Genomic DNA, 22,636 nt, shown 5'->3' with positions numbered 1-22,636 from the left:
TGGTATTTTTGTGATAAAGACGCAAAGTAAAATAAAAGGCAACGGAAATAGCTAAGTGTTGGAAGGTTAATATGATGGAAAATAGACCCGGGGGCCATAGGTTTCACTAGTGGCTTCTCTCGAGAGCATAAGTATTTACGGTGGGTAAACAAATTACTGTTGAGCAATTGACAGAATTGAGCATAGTTATGAGAATATCTAGGTATGATCATGTATATAGGCATCACGTCCAAGACAAGTAGACCGACTCCTGCCTGCGTCTACTACTATTACTCCACACATCGACCGCTATCCAGCATGCATCTAGAGTATTAAGTTCATAAGAACAAAGTAACACCTTAAGTAAGATGACATGATGTAGAGGGATAGACTCATGCAATATGATAAAAAAAACCATCGTGTTATCCTCGATGGCAACAATACTATACGTGCCTTGCTGCCCCTACAGTCACTGGGAAAGGACACCGCAAGATTGAACCCAAAGCTAAGCAGTTCTCCCATTGCAAGAAAGATCAATCTAGTAGGCCAAACCAAACTGATAATTCGAAGAGACTTGCAAATATAACCAATCATACATAAAAGAATTCAGAAGATTCAAATATTGTTCATAGATAAACTTGATCATAAACCCACAATTCATCGGTCTCAACAAACACACCGCAAAAGAAGATTACATCGAATAGATCTCCACAAGAGAGGGGGAGAACAGTGTATTGAGATCCAAAAAGAGAGAGGAAGACATCTAGCTAATAAATATGGACCCGAAGGTCTGAGGTAAGCTACTCACACTTCATCGGAGAGGCTATGGTGTTGATGTAGAAGCCCTCCGTGATCGATGCCCCCTCCGGCGGAGCTCTGGAACAGGCCCCAAGATGGGATCTCACGGGTACAGAAGGTTGCGGCCGTGGAATTAGGTTCTTGGCTCCGTATCTGGTAGTTTGGGGGTACGTAGGTATATATAGGAGGAAGGAGTACGTCGGTGGAGCAACGTGGGGCCCACGAGGGTGGAGGGTGCCCAGGGGGTAGGCGCGCCCCCTACCTCGTGGCTTCCTGGTAGCTTTCTTGACGTAGGGTCCAAGTCCTCTGGATCATGTTCGTTCCAAAAATCACGTTCCCGAAGGTTTCATTCCGTTTGGACTCCGTTTGATATTCTTTTTCTACGAAACTCTGAAATAGGCAAAAAAACAGCAATTTTGGGATGGGCCTCCGGTTAATAGGTTAGTCCCAAAAATAATATAAAAGTGTATAATAAAGCCCAATAATGTCCAAAACAAAAGATAATATAGCATGGAGCAATCAAAAATTATAGATACGTAGGAGACGTATCAATGGCCACGAGTGGGATGGTCTGGAGGCCCTGAGCTGGCTGATGGATCTACTTGGCATGGAATTGGCAGGCCTCGCAGGACTTCACCATCACAGTCGCATCATTGAGCGCAGTAGGCCAGTAGAATCCACTGCGGAATGCCTTGCCAACGAGGGTTCGCGATGACGAGTGGTGCCCGCAGTCCCCACCGTGTATGTCAGCTAGCAGCTCTTTCCCCTGTTCCCTGGAGATGCAGTGCACGGAAACGTCATTTGGCCGCTTCCTGTATAACTCACCGTCCTGGATGCAGTATGTTGTGGCTTGTCGGGCCACACGCTCTGCGACCTCCTCCTTCTCCGGCAGCATCCCTTTCGTCGGGTATTCCTTGAATTCCTTGGTCCAGCATCCCTCCTGAGGCTCGAGCGCCAAGAGCAGACGCGCTCCCGAGGTCGGGCCATAGGCCAGGGCTCCCGTAGCAGGTGGTTGTGGGAGCTCCTCCCGAGGTTGCACCGTCCTTGAAAGTGGTGGTGTTGCCGACGGCTTGAAGAGCCGCTCCTCAAAGACGCCAGGCTCTTGGGGCAGTCGCTTGGATGCCCTCCTGGCAATGTCGTCGGCTTCCTTGTTGGTGTCGTGGGGCACGTGCTCTAACTCCAGGCCCAGGAACTACTTCTCCATCTTGCGCACCTCCGCGAGGTATGCCTCCATGTGTTCGTCCTTCGGCTCGTATATCTTGTTGGAGAAGTTGACGCGGAGCTGTGAGTCGCCCTTGATGGTGAGGCGCTTCACCCCCAGGGCCGCTGCAGCCTTCAGGCCGGCTATGAGGCCTTCGTACTCTACTATGTTGTTGGAGACCTTCTCGCCCTGCTGAAAACAGAGCTGCACAGCGTAGTAGAGCTTGTCCTGAGTGGGTGAGATAAGCACTGCTCCAGCCCCCGCGCCCTGGCACGCAAAGGCGCCATTGAAATACATAACCCAGCCGGCTGGCGCTTCACTCCCCGGCGAGAGAGACCTATCCTCACCTACTTCAAGCTCCGGGGCGTCCATCCATTCTGCTACGAAATCGGTGAGCGCGGCACCCTTGATGACCCTTGTCATCCTGAACTCCAAGTCAAACGCTTGCAGCTCGATGTTCCATTCAGCAACTCGTCCCGCAGCATTGGGGCTCCTTAGCACTCGCTCCAGTGGGTAAGCCGAGACGACCTTGATGGGGTGACCCTGGAAGTAGTGGCGCAGTTTGCGCGAAGCCACCAGGAGCGCGAGCAGGAGCTTCTGAGGCATGGGGTATCGTGCCCTCGCATCTCGTAGCACCATGCTGACGAAGTACACCGGGTGCTCGACAAGGGCGGGAGAGCTGTCAGAGTCTTCGGCTCCCGTGGGTTGAGGTGTCTCTTTGGGGTCTTCGGCTTCACGGGCTTGGCGGCCTGCCGAAGCAGTCGCTGCTTCAGGAGCATCGCCTTGGTGCCGCGCTGCTTCGTCCGGCCTGGTGGTTCCACTTGGCGTGCCCTTGACCTGGCGCTCTTCTCTGAGGGCCACCAGCGCTGCGCTGGTGGAGTGGGGTGTGGCAGATAGGTAGAGCACCAAGGGCTCGAGAGGTCGGGGTGCCACCATCACTGGAGGGCTGGTCAGGTATCTCTTGAGGTCTTGAAACGCTTGGTCGGCCTCTGGAGTCCACTCGAATGGGCCCTTCTTCTTCATCAGCTTGAAGAAGGGTAGGGCGCGCTCTCCCAGCTTGGAAATGAAGCGTCCCAATGCAGTCACGCGACCAGCAAGCTTCTGCATCTCCTTGAGGGTTTGCGGTGGACTCATGTCTTTGATTGCCTTGACCTTCTCTGGGTTGGCCTCGATCCCCCTGTGGGACACGAGGAAGCCCAGCTGCTCACCGGAAGGGACTCCAAACACGCACTTCTCCGGGTTGAGTCGCAAGTCCACCTGGCGGAGGCTCGCGAAGGTCTCCTCCAGGTCCTGAATCAAAGTTCTCGCCTCCCGAGACTTTAACACAATTTCGTCGACGTAAGCTTCAGCGTTTCTCTCGAGCTGCCGACCCAGGGCGATGTGCATCAGCCGTTGGAAGGTTCCGCCTGCGTTGCGCAGCCTGAACGGCATGCAAGTGTAGCAGTACACCCCACACGGGGTCAGGAAGGCTGTCTTCTCCACATCTTCTACTGCCATCTTGATCTGGTGATATCCTGAAAACGCATCCAGGAAGCACAGCGAATCGCACTCGGCGGTGGAGTCAACGATTTGGTCGATGCGTGGGAGCGGGAACAGATCTTGGGGGCAAGCCTTGTTGAGGTTGGTGAAGTCAACACACATGCACTCCTTCCCGCCTTTCTTCGGCACAACGACAGGGTTCGCCAGCCACTCGGGGTACCGAACCTCATGAATGACACCTGCTGCTTCCAACTTGCGGGTCTCTTGGACGATGAAAGCCTTCTTCTCCGTGGACTGCCGCCGCACCCTCTGCTTCACAGGGCATACGTTGGGGCACACCTTCAAGTGATGTTCAATCACTCTGTCGGGGAAATGACACCTATGGGATCACTGGAATCCCTTCTAGGGTTGGCGGGCGCGGGGTTGTGAGAAGAGCAGGTTTAGGAGCTAGCACAAATATCGTTTACCCAGGTTCGGGCCGCGAGGATGCGTAATACCCTAGTCCTGCTTTGGTGTGTATTTTAGAGTGTTCTTGAGCTCTCGAACTAGCTACGGTGGCTGCATAGTTCCAAAGAGCCGAGTCCCTCTCCAGTATGCCTCGGGCCTCCTTTTATAGTCGAAAAGGGGTTGCCACACTGGCAAACAGGAGGTGGAAATGTGTACAGTGCGCGAGCTTATCGCCTGGCATACGGGACAAAGCGCATTAAATGCGCTACTTAGGTGTCCATTAGTTTTATCGGGGACGGGAACGAGGCCCGTCCCGTCCGTCGCTGCTCCGCCTTGCTTCGACACGCGCCCAGGCCAGTGATGTGTGCAGCGCCATGTAGGCAGGCAGGCTGCTGAGGTGGCGCGGTGGCAGGGCCTTCACGAAGATCTGCATGCCACCACGCAGGTGCTTGCTGAGTTGGTCTGGAAGCCGCATGTTGCCACGCAGGTGCCTACCCAGCTGGTTGGGCTGGCAGCTGCATGTGAACGGCGGCGGAGTCTTGGTTAATGCGGGCCTGACTGTGGACCCGCAGGCATCCTCGGCAAGGGTCTTGCCGGGGCCCCGACAAGGGTCTTGCCACGGTAGCATGGTTGTCCCCGGCAAGGATCTCGCCGGGGGTCTTGTGGATCTCCTCGGCAAGGATATTGCCGAGGATCGTTGTCTTCTAGTCCTCATCTGAACTTGTGTATCTATGATCTTGACAAAGATCTGCATGCCACCATGGAGGCGCCTCCCAAGCCTTCGTCCCATCGTGGTTGGTTATGTTGGAGGCCGTGGGCTCAAGGGTAGCGCACCCTGCTGGTGTTGGGCGAGCTGCCCCGACAAGGCTCTTGCCGGGGTTGCTGAGGCTGCCCCCGGCAAGGGTCTTGCTGGGGGAACCTACTTCGTCCCTCTGCTCTTTGTGTTCTTGGTCTTGGCGTTGTTTTTGTTGGCCTTGTGCTTCGGTTTCCCTCCGGCTTCCCTCCTCTGCCTTGTTAAGTGTGGCCACGGGCGCGGCTCTGACTGCCCGTGCACAAGTAAAGGGGTCAAAAGGAGAGCCCCTACTTTTGTACACCGACAGGAGCCCCCGGGCCTAGGCCACACATAAGAGCGACGTGTTGTTGGGATAGGCCCAGAACGGTGCGCGGGCAGGTGGGGCGGATTTTACCGCAATAACTTTTCGTCCGTTGCGCTTCTCCACGACCCGCGTTGAACGCGTGACGTGGAGGGTCGTGCGAGACGTGGGGGTCATGCGTGGGGCGGTCTCCGCACGCATGCGTCACATCGCAGTTAATGGGAAAAGAGGCGGCCCGTGCCTTCCCCGTAAAAAGGAATAACCGCGGGTGCGCTGCTCATTTAGCCCCTTGTCACGTCCCTAGCCTTGCTATGCACTTGGACTAGCTTGGTTGTTGCATCATGTTTAAATTTCATGAAACTTGAAATGGGGATTGTTGAAACCCTAGCATCAAAGGAATTCACTAGGTTCAACTAAAATATTCTTAGTGTTTCCAAATGGCTTTTAAAAATGTTCATCATTTCTGGAAAATGAAACAATAACCAGAGGTGCTGCACATTTTTCCATGACATATTTGGGCTCTGAATTAAATCATATAGTATTTGCATTTGGGCATTTAAATGCTATTAAATATTTTCAATGCTCAAATAATCATAGACTAAAATGTTTACTGTTGGATATATTCTAAACAGTAGCCACGACTAGTTTCATGATTTTTGGAAATGCCCTGGCATTTTTAATAAAGCCCAGAACAAAATAACAAAATAGAAAACAGGAATTAAAAGAGATAAAAAAAGCGAGGACTTACCTGCACCCACCTGTGGCCTGCTATTGTACCCACCTGGCTGGCCCAGGAGCTGGCCCAGCCCACCAGAGCCAGCCCACCGCAGCCGCCACTGTCTTCAACCTCCTGCCAGTAGGCAGGAGGGCGTGTGTTCGCCGCACGCCAGCACGCGCCCGCGCCACCTCCTGCTTCCCGCCGCTTCCCCGACGCGGCTGTGAACACCACGCACCTCCCCTCGACCCCCTCGCTCCTCTCCCTCACTCTCTGCTCTCTCCCTCGCCCTCTGCTCCCTCTCCCGAGCACACCCGAGCGGAGCTCGTCGTCACCGACGCAAATTACCGCGGCCACTGTCCATCCCGTGCCTCCCCGATGGGTCCAGAGGAACCGCCATCGCCTTCTGCGTCGTCTACACCAACCCATTCGACCGCGGGAGCCCTGTAGCGTCTTCCCCGAGATCATCCCCAACCTTCGGCCACCGGCAACCTCACTGGCGAATCGCCGCCGTCTCCGCCTCCCCGAGCCCGCTGAGTCCTCCCTTGAGATCGCTGTGAGCTCCGACACTTTTCCCCCTCCTCCCCAAGATCGTTTCTGTCCTCTAACTATACCAGCCGCCGTACCCGAGCGCCGCCGTCCGCCATGGACGTTGCTCTCGCAGCCACCGTGCGTCTCCGCTTGAGCTTGAGCCTCCGGCGTACTCCTGGAGCAACGGAGAGGCCAACGCAGCCGCTAACTGGCCCCCTAGTGCATCGCAGCCTCGTGCCCGCATGTTCCCGAACTCTGGCCGCCGCCGCGAGCTTGCTTCCGACGAGTTCGGTCCACCCCAGCTGCTCCCGCTTGCCCCGTTAGACGCGCCTCGTTGCGCTGCACCCGTAGAGCCTCTCCGCCGCCCATTTGGACACCCGTGGGCGATTTCCGAGCCGCGCCGCCGTCTCAGGCCTCGCCGACGTCGAGTCGCCGGCGAGTTTGACCCTGCTGACCGTTGACCCCGGGTGGACCCAGTTTGACCCCCTGGGTCACTGACGTGTGGGCCCCAGGCCACTAACTAAACTTGGTTAGTATTAGTTTAACGCTAACTAAACTTAGTTAGTTTAACTAACTACTGACAGACGGGACCCACTGGTCAGTTTGACCTGGACCGGCCCCGTTGACCACTGACGTCACAGTGACGCAGTGCTGATGCAATAACTCATTTCTGGATTTATTTTTATATAGGAAATTCCAGAAAATGTAGCAAACTTCTAAAAATCATAAAAAATCATCTATAACTCAGCTTGAAAAGATTTATATATGAAAAATGATCAGAAAAATCCAATCTATCCATCTGTACTGCTTTCATGCATGTCTAAACAACTTAACCTTGCTGTTTAGTTCAAAACATGATAAGGCACTATTTAAATTCATAATTTGAGTTTGGGATTGAACCTTTGGTTCAGAATGACCCAAACCCATCTGTTTGTAGTTGCATTAGCCAAAACACATTCATATTGCCATGTCATAGCATGCATCATATTGTGCATTGCATTGATCGTGTTTCTTCTCTGTTTGCCGGTGTTGTCCTCTCTCAGTAGACGTTGCTTCGACGATGCGATCGATGACACCGACGAAGAGCTATACTATCTTCGGAAGTGTCAGGCAAGCAAACCCCCTTGTTCATTCTGATACAATCCCACTCTCTCGCTCCTGCTCTCTTTTACTGCATTAGGACAACAACGATTCATATGTTACTTGCTGCGGTAGTTGAACCCCTTATCCTCTGCATGACCTGTCATTGCCACAGTAAATAGATGAAACCCACTAGCATGAGTAGGAGTTGTTTGAGCCCTGATGTGCCTACTCATTCATGCCTGTTTGTCATGCCTGCTATTGCTTAGAGTTGAGTCAGGTCTGATTCATCGGGGATGAATTGGAATGTGGTGAACATGTCCTACTGTTGAGAGCTAAGTGTGTGAACACGATTTGGTAAAGGTAGCGGTGAGAGGCCATGTAGGAGTACATGGTGGGTTGTCTCATTGAAACCGTCCTCAGGAACTGAGTTCTGTGTTTGTGATCCATGAACAGTTACTACCACACATTGGGTTCCGGTAACTCGACCCCTCTCGACTTATTAATCAACTTGATCTCTGTCCAGGAGTTGCAACTAGTTTCTGGTGTTTGTAGGTTGTGTTAGTAGTCTACCAAGTGGTACCCGGTACAGGTGGGCTTGGGACAGACTAGGCACCATGGCACGGTGTACCAAGCGTAGATCCATCCGTCGAGGTGGGCTTGGGAACCCTGCACACATCGTTTGGGGCCGTGAGCGACACCCCGGCCGGATCTCCTTGCGGATGGAACCCGAATAGGCGATAAACCTGGACTAGAGACTTGTGTGGTTAGTCAGGTCGTGGCCGACTCCCTCGCTAGGCTTCCGCTTGAAGGTTGTCGAGATACACGACGTGTACATGGTGGTAAGTGGCGAGAGCGTGTGTGATGAAGTACACCCCTGCAGGGTTAACATCATCTATTCGAATAGCCGTGTCCGCGGTAAAGGACTTCTGGGTTGCCTGTACAGTTCATAGACAAGTGAAAGTGGATACTCTAAAATGCGCAAGATAAGCGTGAGTGCTATGGATGGCGTTCTCGTAGGGAGACGGGAGTGGATCCATAGTGGTGTATTGGTATGGTGAATATGTGGACTCGTGTGCGCCACCTCAGAAGAGTTACTTGCAGTCGTAGTTCAGGATAGCCACTGAGTCAAAGCTGGCTTGCTGTAGTTAAACTCCACTACCCCCTTTGTTGATACCGATGCATATGTAGCTAGTTCTGATGTAAGTCTTGCTGGGTACATTTGTACTCACGTTTGCCTATTTTATGTTTTGCAGAGAGACGTCAGTCTCACTAGTAGTTCCGTGTGGACTTCGACGTTTAGCTTGATACCTCAGCTATGATCTTGTGCCCTCGGCAGGATCTGGTAGATAGTCAGGCTTCTCAGCCTTTTTCATTTGTAGATGTCTGTACTCAGACATGTTAAGCTTCCGCATGTGTTTGACTTGTATGCTCTGAATGTTGGGTCATGAGACCCATGTTTGTAATATCTGGCTCTTCGGAGCCTAATGAATAAATACTCTGAGTCGTAGAGTCTTGTTGTGATGCCATGTTGTATTTGCACATATCGAGCATATTGTGTGTATGATTGAAATGCTTGGTATGTGTGGGATCCGACAACCTAGTTGTTTATCCTTGGTAGCCTCTCTTATGGGGAAATGTAGTCTTGTGCTTCCATGAGCCATAGTAGTCCGCTACAGCCCGGTTCACCGGAGTCCTGCTAGCCCAGCACTACTGCTCCGGAACACTTGACTGGCCGGCATGTGATTCACTTCGTTCCTGTGTCTGTCCCTTCGGGGAAATGTCACGCGGTGACATCCGGAGTCCTGCCTAGCCCCCTACAGCCCGGTTCACCGGAGTCCTGTTAGCCTAGTGCTATAGCCCGGATTCGCACGCTGCTGACCGACATGCTCGATGTTGATTCATGTATGCATGTCCCCGTAAGTTAGTGCCACTTTGGGTTCACGACTAGTCATGTCGGCCCGGGTTCTCTGTCATATGGATGCTAGCGACACTATCATATACGAGAGCCAAAAGACGCAAACGGTCCCGGGCCATGGTAAGGCGACACCCGTGGGAATACCGTGCGTGAGGCCGCAAAGTGATATGAGGTGTTACCGGCTAGATCGATGTGACTTGGAATCGGGGTCCTGACACCCCTATGCCTTCTCCAATCTTGGAAACGCCGTCCCCTTCTTCCTCCCTCTCGAGCTTTTGCCCCCTCTCGCCTTCGCCGCGCCTTTGTCCTCCTGAACCGCCATGGCGCCCAAAACCAGCAGAGGCAAGGGGGCGGCCAAGGATGCCGGGGAGAAGGAGCCGCCGGAGAGCGAGTTGGCGGTGCGGCGGATGCAGCACGCCTACTTTCCATCGACGGTTGACACGGTCGAACTCCGGGACTACTTCAAACACCAAAGCCGCTTTCGCCGAAGCCGACCCAAATCGGTACCCATTCTTCGTCGATTACTTCTCCTACGGCCTCTGCCCCCCTTCTCTGATTTCTTCAATGACGTCATGCACACCTACGGCTTCCACCTTCTGGATTTTACTCCAAATGTCATGGCGTGCATGGCTCTTTTTGCGAACCTCTGCGAGGGTTTCGCCGGGGTGCATCCCAACACGGCGCTCTTTCGCCACTACTTCTTCCCTCGGATCCAAAAGGGGGGCGCCATTTCCGGTTGCATCGCCTGGATCCCAAGGTCCAAGGGGACATACCCAGAGGGCACTCAGAAGGAGAGGTGGGAGGAGTGGCGGGGCCGGTGGTGCTGGATTGAGGAAGATGATCCACAAGATTTCTGCCGGGTTCGCCAGGCGCCGCCGGTTCGTCAAAATGACTGGAGCAATGTCGACGCCGACGATGCGAAGCTCACGGTTGCCACCACCAGGATTCTCCACCTCACCGAGGCCGGGCTCACCCTTGAGATGATCGTGGCAGATTTCATCCGCCGCCGAATCGCTCCACTGCATAACAAGGGGAGGCCGGCCTGGCTCTTTACGAACGCGGCTGATATCATGAGGCTTCGCCCTGGCCTCGACCACAACTTCATGGTGATGGGGCACGCCCACTTCTGCCAGCGGCTCTTCCAGCTCGACGTGAACCGCGACGGCAAGGTCGAGCGGTCTGGCAAGGCTGCCAAAACCGGCAAGGTCTCCAAGGGGCCCTTGTTCGGGTTGCCGGCGGGGGTGGTCCCGCTGAGCAATAACTCGCGTCGAAATGACATCATCGCCATGATGCTGGAGTTCAATGCGCACGGCCTCGTCTCAACTTGGGCCAAGCCGCCGGAGGATCAAGTGCAGGAGTTTTTTGACACCTTAGAGGAGAAGTACGTCAGCGCCGAGCCGCGGCTCGTCCAGGACACCACCCAGGCGGAGCTGGACTACATCGCCGCCAGGGAGGCAGGGAGCGCCGGCGGCGTGGAGGACAAGGCTGCGCCAGAGGCGGAGGAAACGGAGCTCGCCCAGTGGGCGGAGGCTGCTGGGGAGGCTAGCAGTGCTGGCACTGGGGCCCCTCTCATCGAAGATGTGGTCGACGAGCTGTCGAAGGAGGAGGTCGAGACTGTCGACCCCCCGGCAACAGGGAGAGGGCGAGTCCTGCGGCGGGCCAGCTCTAGCGAGCCGGTCCGGCCTGGCAGGGCCGTGCAGCTGCAGCAAACCCAGGGGCGTCCGTGCGCCAGACGAGGGCCGCAGCGGCGAGGAAAGTGGTGAAAGTCGCGGTGGCGAAGAAGAAGGCAACTGCCTCTGCTTCGTCCAAGCGTCCACGGACCCCATCTGCTTCCCCTCCTCCCGCAGATGACGACGCGGAGGTTGTCTTCGATTTTGGGTCCCTCATCCCAAGGAGGAAGAGGAAGGCAACAAAGGAGGACGTGGAGGACGAGTAAGTATCTTGTTCCCCTTTTCTTGCCATCTCTGCCTCCTCAAACCATGCCGCTGTAGGATCAGAAGTATGTCTAGAGGGGGGTGATTAGACTACTTGACCAAATAAAAATCTAGCCTTTTCCCAATTTTAGTTCTTGGCAGATTTTAGCAACTTAGCACAAGTCAAGTAATCAACCTACACATGTAATTCTAAGAGTATAGCAGCGGAATGTAAAACAATTGCATATGAAGGTAAAGGGGATGAGATTTAGGGAGCAAACGCAATGTTGACACGGAGATTTTTTATCCGTAGTTCCGATAGGTGGTGCTATCGTACATCCACGTTGATGGAGACTTCAACCCACGAAGGGTAACGGTTGCGCAAGTCCACGGAGGGCTCCACCCACGAAGGGTCCACGAAGAAGCAACCTTGTCTATCCCACCATGGCCCTCGCCCACAAAGGACTTGCCTCACTCGGGTAGATCTTCACGAAGTAGGCGATCTCCTTGCCCTTACAAACTCCTTGGTTCAACTCCACAATCTTGACGGAGGCTCCCAAGTGACACCTAGCCAATCTAGGAGACACCACTCTCCAAGAAGTAACAAATGGTGTGTTGATGATGAACTCCTTGCTCTTGTGCTTCAAATGATAGTCTCCCCAACACTCAACTCTCTCTCACAGGATTTGGATTTGGTGGAAAGAAGATTTGAGTGGAAAGCAACTTGGGGAAGGCTAGAGATCAAGATTTATGTGGTTGGAATGGAATATCTTGACCTCAACACAAGTGTAGGTGGTTCTCTCTCAGAAATATGTGTTGGAAGTGTAGGCATGTTCTGATGGCTCTCTCCATGAATGAAGAGTGGGTGGAGGGGTATATATAGCCTCCACACAAAATCTAACCGTTACACACAAATCACCAAACTCGGTGGGACCGAATCATGAAACTCGGTCGGACCGATTTACTTCAAAATGTGAACGTTAGGATTCTCGGTGAGACCGACTGGATCAATTCGGTGGGACCGATGTCATTAGGGTTAGGGCATAACGTAATCTCGGTGAGACCGATTACACAAACTCGGTGAGACCGATCTTGGTAATAGTCAAACAGAGAGTTGGTCAGGCAAACTCGGTGGGACCAATTCGCTCATCTCGGTTGGACCGAAATGTTACAAAAGGGAAATAGAGAGTTTGCATTGCAATCTCGGTGGGACCGATCGCTCATCTCGGTTTGACCGAAACGTTACGAAAAGGAAACAGAGAGATTACAACCCCATGTCTGTGGGACCGAGATCCCTATCGGTGAGACCGAATTGATTAGGGTTTCTAGCAGTGGCTATGACAAATGAACTCGGTGGCTCCGGATATGAAATTTCGGTGGGGCCGAGTTGGACTTTTTGGTTTAGGACATATGTGGATATGAGAAAGTAGTGGAGGGTTTTGGAGCATATCACTAAGCATTTTGAGCAAGATCCTCATTAAGCAACACCTCATCCCTTCTTAATAGTATTGGCTTTTCCTATAGACTCAATGTGATCTTGGATCACTAAAATAGAAAATGTAGAGTCTTGTGCTTTGAGCTTGAGCCAATCCTTTGTCTTTAGCATTTTGAAGGGTCCACTTTCTAATCCGTGCCATGCCAATCATTGAGCTTTCCTGAAATATTTATCTTGGAATAACATTAGCTCAATGAGCTATATGTTGTTAGGAATTACCAAAACCACCCAAGGATAGTTGCACTTTCAATCTCCCCCTTTTTGGTAATCGATGACAACATATAGATCAAAGCTTCGACAAATGATAAATAGTATTGAAAAACATCGTCGCTTTGAGAAGTATGTGATAAGCAAGAGCTCCCCCTAAATTTGTGCATTATTTAAGATTTGCTTTTGAATGCAAATGCACAATCGATTAGGATCATGGGTTACTCTTCCATGTCACATACATCTTGGTGGACTGCTCAAAATGATAGAGATTAAAAACATGCACTCATCACCAAAACAAGTGAATGATCATCTAGAATATAAGAGACAATATCATCCAACAAGCATTAAGGGTAGCATATGATCAAACAAGTATCTCACAAGGACACAAAGTAGTATCACACAAGCACGCAATAAAGTTTCAAAACAAACCAAATAAGTGCAAACAAAGATAAAAAGCAACACACTCTCTCTCGAAGCCTATGATCTATACATTTTTCTCCCCCTTTGGCAACAAGTTACCAAAAAGTTTGAAAATGCATAGTGTTAAACGACTCTCAGGCTTGATCTTCGGGAGGTGGTGTTGAGAGAACTCCAAGGACGAAGGCTTCTGATGAAGTAGCTGGAGCTGGTGGAGTAGCTGCTGGAGTTGGAACTGGAGCTGTAGCTGCTGGTGCTGATGCTGTAGCTCTGGTGTCAGTCACTGGCACTGCAGCAGACCTCTGTCCTCTGGGCACTCTAGCAAATGCATCTGTGGTAGACTTGCCCTTCTGCTCCTCTGCTTCCTCCTGAAGTTGCTCAACTGTAGTTTGGATTTCAGTTACCTTGACATCAGGGTCATAGAATTTTGTCTCAATAATCCTTTCCAAGCTCTCCTGGTTCTTGGTTAGGGTGGCCAAGCCCTGCTCAATCCTCAGAGTGGATTGGATCAGATATCCAAGCTGGTCTTGCTTGCTCTTCAAGAATACCTGAGATGCCTCTTACACAGTTGGCATCTTTGCAGCCTTCTCAGCTTTAGCTTTGGCTTTCTTCTCTTGTGCTTGCACAGATGATGGTTCATTCTCAGTCATGACAACTGTGTTGTCCTCAAATTCAGGGTAGATGGGCAGGTGCTCCTTGTCCAAGATGTACTTGCCTTTGCCCATCTTTGAGTTGATGAGCTCCTGGATGTGTGGGGCATATCCACAACCTCTCTTCTGATCAGTTGCAGTCCTCTTGATTGTTTCCACAATCAGGCTCATGACCTTGAACTTCTGTGGGACATCAAATATGTGCAGCAAGTTGATAGCATGTCCTCTGATCATCTTGTGATCACCTGACTTGGGTAGCAGTGTGTGCCTTAAGATCCAGTTGATTGTTGGCAAACCAGACAACAGGTAATGGACAGACCCAAACTTATGTGTATCCAGAGCATCATCTGGGATCTCCTTGTACATGTTGGCCATAGAGTTGTGGTCTTTCTTCTTCTTTGCATAGATATCCAAGTCATCCTCATGTTCTTTAGGAGCATTGATCAATTGAGCCCATTCTTCAACTGTAGACTGGTACCTAGTACCCTCAGACATCCACACAATCCTTCCATCTGGATAGAAGTGGGAAGTGGAGTAAAACTGCATAATGAGCTCATCATTCCACTTGGTGAACTTCTGAGCCACAAACTTATCAACTCCACATGCCTTGAAGCTGTCAAGCACGCCAGGGAAGTGATCCTCATTCTCCTTAATGAAATCCCAGTCAACCCATCTCATGTCACACACTATGGGCTTCTTGTCAAGCAGAATTGTCTCATAGAAGTCCTGTTGTTCCTTAGTGTGGAATATGTAGTCCACAGCAGTCCTTCTCCTGGTAGCATATGGATCAGACTCTCTCCATAGTCTCAATCCTGAATCCTTCCTGATTTTCATATTCTCTGCAACTGGGTGTGCATCATTGTGATCAGGGATCTTGGGTTTCAGCTTTCTCAAAACAACAGAATCATCTTCTTCTTCTTCTTCAGCAGCTTGAGGCACTGGTGAGGGAGTCCTGGATTAGGGGGTCCTCAGACTGCCGGACTATATACTTTGGCCGGACTGTTGGACTATGAAGATACAAGCTTGAAGACTTCGTCCCGTGTCCGGATGGGACTCTCCTTGGCGTGGAAGGCAAGCTTGGCAATTCGGATATGTAGATCTCCTCCCTTGTAACCGACTCTGTGTAACCCTAGCCCCCTCCGGTGTCTATATAAATCGGAGGATTTAGTCCGTAGGACAACAACAATCATAATCATAGGCTAGCTTCTAGGGTTTAGCCTCTACGATCTCGTGGTAGATCAACTCTTGTAATACTCATATCATCAAGATCAATCAAGCAGGAAGTAGGGTATTACCTCCGTCGAGAGGGCCCGAACCTGGGTAAACATTGTGTCCCCCGCCTCCTGTTACCATCCACCTTAGCCGCACAGTTCGGGACCCCCTACCCGAGATCCGCCGATTTTGACACCGACATTGGTGCTTTCATTGAGAGTTCCACCGTGCCGTCACCATAAAGCTTGATGGCTCCTTCGATCATCGACAACGATGCGGTCCAGGGTGAGGTTTTTCTCCCCGGACAAATCTTCGTATTCGGCGGCTTCGTACTGCAGGCCAACTCGCTTGGCCATCTAGAGCAGATCGAGAGCTACGCCCCTGGCCATCAGGTCAGGTTTGGAAATTTAAACTATACTGCCGACATCCGCGGAGACTTGATCTTTGACGGATTCAAGCCTATGTCGGGTGCACCGCGCAGTCACAATGGGCATGACTTAGCTCTGTCGTCGGACGGAGTTCGGGAGATCACACCTGCGGCTACTCTGGCCCCCAATCCAGAGTAGATTGCGCCGTCCGAGGACGGGTGGATGGACCCCGCCACGGAGGCCGCACACTCAGCGGTGATAGAGCCGAATACTAACTTCACCTCCTACGAGACTTGTGTTGCCGGATCCTTGGATTCGTCCCCGGCCACAGGCTCCGAACCGCCTGCGTCTGTGCCTAACGAATCTGATTGGGCACCGATCATGGAGTTTACCTCCGCGGATATTTTCCAGCACTCACCCTTGGGCGACATGCTAGATTCTTTAAAGTCTCTCTCCTTGTCAGGAGACCCTCGGCCGAACTATGTCCGGCTCGAGTGGGAGGCGGACGACGAAGAAATTCGGTACCCACCCACCACCCACTTAATAGCCACTGTAGACGATTTAACCGACATGCTCGATTTCGACTCCGAAGACATCGACGGTATGGACGACGATGTAGGAGAGGAACAGGAACTACCGCCCATAGGGCGCTGGACAGCCACCTCATCATACGATATATACATGGTGGACACCCCCAAAGAAAACAACGACGAGGAACGGGAAGAAGCAGCGAAGGAGAGTTCCCTCGAGAAGCAACCAAAGCGACGACGTAGGCGCCGCTCCAAACCCCGTCTCGGCAAAAACAGCAATAACAGCGCAAGAAAGAATAATACCCCGGTCGACTCCAGAGGAACGATGACCACATGGACCCAGCGACAAAGCAGGATGAGCCAGCGGACGGTGAACATAGTACGGAGCCGCTGTCCGACAACGGTGACGCCGAGGGTAAAGCTAATCAATCTATCTCCGGAGAAGAGAACAGTCCAGACGACCATGCACACATCATCCCGGAAAGGCACTTGGAGCAAGAGAACCTCCACGGAAGGCTTCTTGCCACCACGAGGAGTCTAAAGAAGCAGAAGCAAAGGCTCAAGGCTGCGCAAAATACACTCAACAGTAGATGGAACAAAGTGCTCGACACTGCAGAAAAGTACGGTGGCAGTCGCCACACAAAGAGCTATCCAAAGCGCAAGCTGCTGCCTGAATTCGATGACGAGGCTTTAGAGCCTATACAGACAAAAAATAAAACGGCCGATCAGCCGGATCGACCACCCCGTGGCCGTGATAGGGCGGCTAACGATGTCGGTATGACCAGGTCCATCTACAGATCTAGGAAGCGCGCTCCGGCACAGAATCAAAACCGAACACTACAACCGTCAGAACGCCATGACACATCCAAATACAGGGGTGCCGCGCACCCCCTATGATTCACTGACGAGGTGCTAGATCACGAATTTCCAGAGGGATTCAAACCCGTGAACATAGAGGCATACGACGGAACGACAGACCCTGGGGTCTGGATTGAGGACTTTATCCTTCATATCCATATGGCTCGCGGAGATGATCTCCACGCCATCAAATACTTGCCCCTCAAGTTGAAAGGACCAGCTCGGCACTGGCTGAAGAGCCTCCCGTAAACACAATTGGAAGTTGGGAAGAGCTTGAGGATGCTTTTAGGGCTAATTTTCAATGGACCTATGTCCGGCCTCCGGATGTAGACGATTTAAGTCATATAATTCAACAGCTCGGAGAGTCGGCCCGAAAGCTTTGGAACAGATTCCTCACTAAGAAGAATCAAATTGTCGACTGCCCGGACACCGAAGCCTTAGCGGCTTTCAAACACAGTGTCCGGGATGAATGGCTCGCCAGACACCTCGGCCAGGAAAAACCGAGGACAATGGCAGCCTTAACAAGCCTTATGACCCGCTTTTGCGCGGGCAAAGATAGTTGGTTGGCCCGTAGGAGCACCAGCGACCCAGGCACATCCGAAGTCAGGGATGGTAATGGGAAACCACGACGACATAAAAGCAAGCGTCGAAGCAACGAAGACAGCCCAGACAACATGGCGGTAAACGCCGGATTCAGGGGCTCTCAACCCGGTCAACGGAAAAATCCATTTAAAGGTAGCAGAGATGGACCGTCCAGCCTAAACAAGATTCTAGACAGATTATGTCAGATTCATGGCACCTCCGACAAACCTGCAAATCACACCAATAGAGAATGTTGGGTCTTCAAGCAAGCTGGCAAGCTAAACGCCGTGCACAAGGGGAGGGAGACACCAAGTGAAGACGAGGATGAGCCTCGCCGGCAAAACACTGGGGGACAAAAAAAATTCCCACCAGAGGTCAAAACAGTGAACATGATTCACGTAACACAGAGGAGGAGCAAACACGCCCTCCGAGACGTATGCGCCGTGGAGCCCGTCACCCCCAAGTTCAACCCTTGGTCGGCCTGCCCGATCACTTTCGATCGCAGGGATCACCCGACTAGTATCCGACATGGAGGATCTGCTGCCTAGGTGCTAGACCCAATAATTAACGGATACCATCTCACCCGAGTCCTTATGGACGGCGGCAGTAGTCTCAATCTGATATATTAGGACACAGTCCGCAAAATGGGGATAGACCCGACAAGAATTAACCAAAGCAATACTACCTTTAAAGGAGTAATACCAAGCCCAGAGGCCCGCTGCACGGGCTCTCTAGTACTAGAGGTTGTATTCGGTTCTCCTGACAACTTCTGAAGTGAAAAGTGAACCTTCGACATCGCTCCATTCCGAAGCGGCTATCAAGCACTACTCGGAAGAACGGCCTTCGCTCGTTTTAACGCAGTACCGCATTACGCGTATCTTAAGCTTAAGATGCCCGATCCACGTGGCACCATCATAGTTAGCGGAAACATAGAGCGTTCCTTGCGTACGGAAGAATGTGTGGCGGCTTTAGCAGTCGAACACTGACTGGCCTCTCCAACCAGAATAAATGATCGGTCGTCAAGACCGCGGACACGGCTAGACGAGTCCGGCGCAACACTGGCTGTAACAGCTCAGATAAACTTGAGATTGGGTTGATGGATATACCCCCATAGGTGGTGCTAGGGGCTTCCCGCATGTAAAAAGAACTACAGTTCGGGTTGACCTTATTTAGATTGAATTTTAATGGTTTATTAAGAATAACCAATTTTTCGCACGAAGACTTTCACCTGAGTTTTTCTCTTTTATAGATGATAATCGTGCTACACCCTTCCAGGATACGGCACAACGGAGACACAGGTGCAGACATGCAGCAGGGCCCCGCTCAAAGGTTTCTTTTTAGATTAAGACCCTATGTAAACCTTTCTTGTTGTCTCTTGTTGCTTCACACCCTCCGGATACTCAACACAACCGAGAGGGATGCTGGCATTATTGGCATTTCGCCACGTCAGACTAATGCACGTACCTAGAAATTCAGGGTTCATTATCAAGGGCGTTAATCAGCCCGGTATATGTTGTAAAGACCGAATACCTTAGGGAGTGTTCGGCGTCGCGAGTTTGGCCTTATATGCATCAGCTCCGAATCATGTTTTTGGTCAATAGTTGGGTTTGCCCGGCTCCCGTGTTTTGCTACCTTACGTTCCGCTCTATTGGCTAAGGTGGCACCGGGAGAACTACTGCGATTGTGCCCTGGTTCATCTGGACGAGCACCTTAGTAGAGAAAGCTGAAAACTGACTATCATGATAAAGCACGAGACTGGTCAACCACTCGATGACTCATCGGAATCTTTGCGATTCCTCCGCATTAACGAAGGACCGGTTTCCCGGTCATGTATGTGCGCGCACCGTATTCGGATAGACGCGGAAGTACCAGGGGCTATATAGTAGCCCCACCGTCAAACTCCTATGGCTAAGTGAAAGTGTTAAAGCAATATAGTCTGATTGCCTTGTTCGCCGCGCTATCACCTCCTTAATGGACCAAGACGTTGGATCGAGTGTGAATACGCGCTTTTCCGAACACCCCCGCATTATATGCGTGGGGGCTGAAGCCGACGACTGCAAACTTTCGGGTTATATACATACATAAATGGCTGCACAGGAGGCATCATAATACTTTCAGGCAAAAGTATAAGAGCATTGTTTTTACAATTGGGATACATGTCACTAGAACATGATACTCTTCGAGCACTGAGCCTCTATTAAATGAGCGCCTTCTAGGACTTCTTCAAAATAGTGCTCGGCCGATACCCGGCCTACGGCCGAACTCTGGGTTGCAATAGCGGTGGCCTCCATCTCTGCCCAGTATGTCTTAACACGGGCAAGAGCCATCTGCGCATCCTCTATGCACGCCGACCTCTTTGCAGCGTCGATATGCGGCACAGCACCAAGGAATCGTTGCACTAAACCAAAATAACTATTCGGCCTCGGTCCTTCCGGCCAAAGATGATCCACGACAGACCTCATGGCAAGCCCGGACAACCTATGGAGCTCAGCCCACTCGGCCATTTGCTCAATTAACAGCAGCGGGCGCGTTGGAGCACTGAACTGCGACCAGAACAACTTTTCCACTTCATGATCTTTTTGATCTTTGAAAAACTCAGTCGCATCAGCAGCACTCGTTGCCAAGTCCAAGTACGCGTCTGCAGCACTCCATAATTGATCCAGAGGGGCATACTTCGGATCTCCGAACTTCGTTCGCAACAAAAAGGGCTTCCCAGCCATGATATCTCCGGCTTGACGAAGCTCCTCCTTCGCCGCTCTGATTTTAGAGCGGGTCTCCTTGGTTGCTACCATGGCTTTCTTCAGGTCCGCTGCTTTCGCTTGGCTTTCCTTTTCGAGAAGCTCATACCGGTCGGCGGCATCCTTCAGCTCAACAGCCATCTTGGCTATTTTATCATTGCTCTGGCGATGAGCAGCCTGTTCGGCCCTTAATTATTCGACCGCCTTTAGGGCGGCCGCATCACTTCTCCTGGCTTGTTCCTTGGCTCGGGCAAGCTCCGCCCGAAGGGTCTCCACGGCGGCAGCTCCATCTGCAGTCACAGCATATTATAGATACTAGCATCATGCTCCTCTTAATATCTGTTAACCACCGGAGAATACATACCCTGTGCCTCGTCAAGCCGCTTGTTTACAAGCACGATGTCGGCATCTGCCGCATCAAGTTGCCGCTTCAGTTCGGCAAACTCACAAGTCCGGCCAGCCACCGGACCCTCAGCCGCCTGCACATGAAAGCAGCATGATCATTACCTGGGACTATGATCCTCTGTTTGCCGCCTTTGGACAGCAACCAGAGTCTCAGGGGCTACTATCTGCATAGGGCACTCCTAGCGTGTGCGGTACCGTCATATATATAAAAATATATATATTACTTTGCGTACCTCAAAGCCTTTTAGCAGACTCATAAAAGCTTCATGCAACCCACTTTTGGCGGATGAAATCCTCTCAACCACCGTACCCATTAAAGTACGATGCGCCTCTGAGATAGCCGCTTGCTCCAGAAGACTCATCAGCGCGTCCGGTCGTGCACCGGACAGTCCCGGACTCTTTCTGTTGCTCTCCTTAGGAGCCGAATACTCCGGACTTCGGGTGGCCGGAGGGTTACCTTCCGGCCTTGGCGGATCAGGAGAAATCCTCCGCGACGACACCTCAGGGTCGTCCGCCTCATGAAGAGGGGAGACAGGGGGAGGCGTTTCGCTCTCCATCATCTCCGGAAGAAGATCCCCCGAAGACGAACTCTGTCGAGAAGGGCTACGATCCGAACTGCAAGACATACGTCTCGGTTATTGTCCTCGGAGATGAAGCAGGATATATTTACCAAAAGTACTCTTGTTCACTTACAGCTCGGTGGAGGGCTGACCCCCTTGCGGGCACAGTGCGGTAAGGACGCCCTCCGGGGCAGGGCCCCCTGGCGAAGGTTTCTTCCCTCGTTTGGAAACCCTTGTTTCCAAATCTTCAGAGGCGGTCCTTTTCCTTCCTTGGGGAGAGGGAATTTCATATTCTTCTCCCCGATTATCCTCCTTCGCGGAAACACTAATTCCCCCGGTTTGGATGAGTAATGCGTGAGGCCCGCTTTCGGCTTCTTTATTCCTCCCTTTATCTTCCCCTGATGGCGCTTGATAAGGTGCGAGCTCAAGCATCCTGGCTAGTACAGGATCCGGTGAGCCTTCGGGAAGGGGGGCCGAACACCTGATCATCTTCGCCTTTTTTATCCAGTCCTGGTCAAAGAGCGATTTTTCAGAATGATGTTGTGACAAATTAGAAGACAGCGTGTTCGGCCGCGGAATTACTTACGTGGGTATCTGGACGATTGCAGTTTAGACCCGCATCCTCGGTGGTGTCCGGACACTTTATTCGTGATCCGAAGAACAACCCATACATCCCTTCGAGCGTCACGCCGAAGAATTGCTGAATAGTTCGCGGTCCTTCCGGGTTGAACTCCCACATACGGAGAGGTCGACGTTGACATGGCAGGACCCGACGAACTAACATGACTTGCATTACCTTGACAAGGCTGACATCTCTCTTGAGGAGATCTCGGATGCGACTCTGCAATGTCGGCACGTCATTAACTGGCCCCCAGTCCAGCCCCTTGTTGACCCATGACGCCAGTTGTGGCGGGGGGCCCGAACGGAAGGCGGAGGCAGCTACCCACTTAGTACTTCGGGGAGCTGTGATGTAAAACCACTCCCGCTGCCATAGGTCGGACGTCTCCGGGAAGGAACCCTTTGGCCATGGAGCATCGGCGCCTTTGCTTATTATGGCACCTCCGCATTCTGCGTGTCGCCCATCGATCATCTTCGGCTTCACATTGAAGGTCTTGAGCCATAAGCCGAAGTGTGGAGTGATGCGGAGGAAGGCCTCACACACGACGATAAACGACGAGATGTGAAGGATGGAATCTGGAGCTAGATCATGGAAATCGAGCCCGTAATAGAACAAAAGCCCTCTAACAAAGGGATCAAGACTAAAGCCTAGCCCTCGGAGGAAGTGGGAAACAAATACGACACTCTCGTTGGGTTCGGGAGTAGGGATGACCTGCCCTTGAGCAGGCAGCCTGTGCGAGATTTCGGCGGTCAGATACCTGGCTTCTCTTAGCTTCTTGATGTCCTCCTCTGTGACAGAGGAGGCTATCCACCGGCCTTGAAGGTTGGATCCGGACAT

The sequence above is a fragment of the Triticum aestivum genome, chromosome 7D (assembly GCF_018294505.1).
Source record: "Triticum aestivum cultivar Chinese Spring chromosome 7D, IWGSC CS RefSeq v2.1, whole genome shotgun sequence".
Lineage (NCBI taxonomy): Eukaryota > Viridiplantae > Streptophyta > Magnoliopsida > Poales > Poaceae > Triticum > Triticum aestivum.
Note: the sequence above shows the minus strand (reverse complement) of the source record.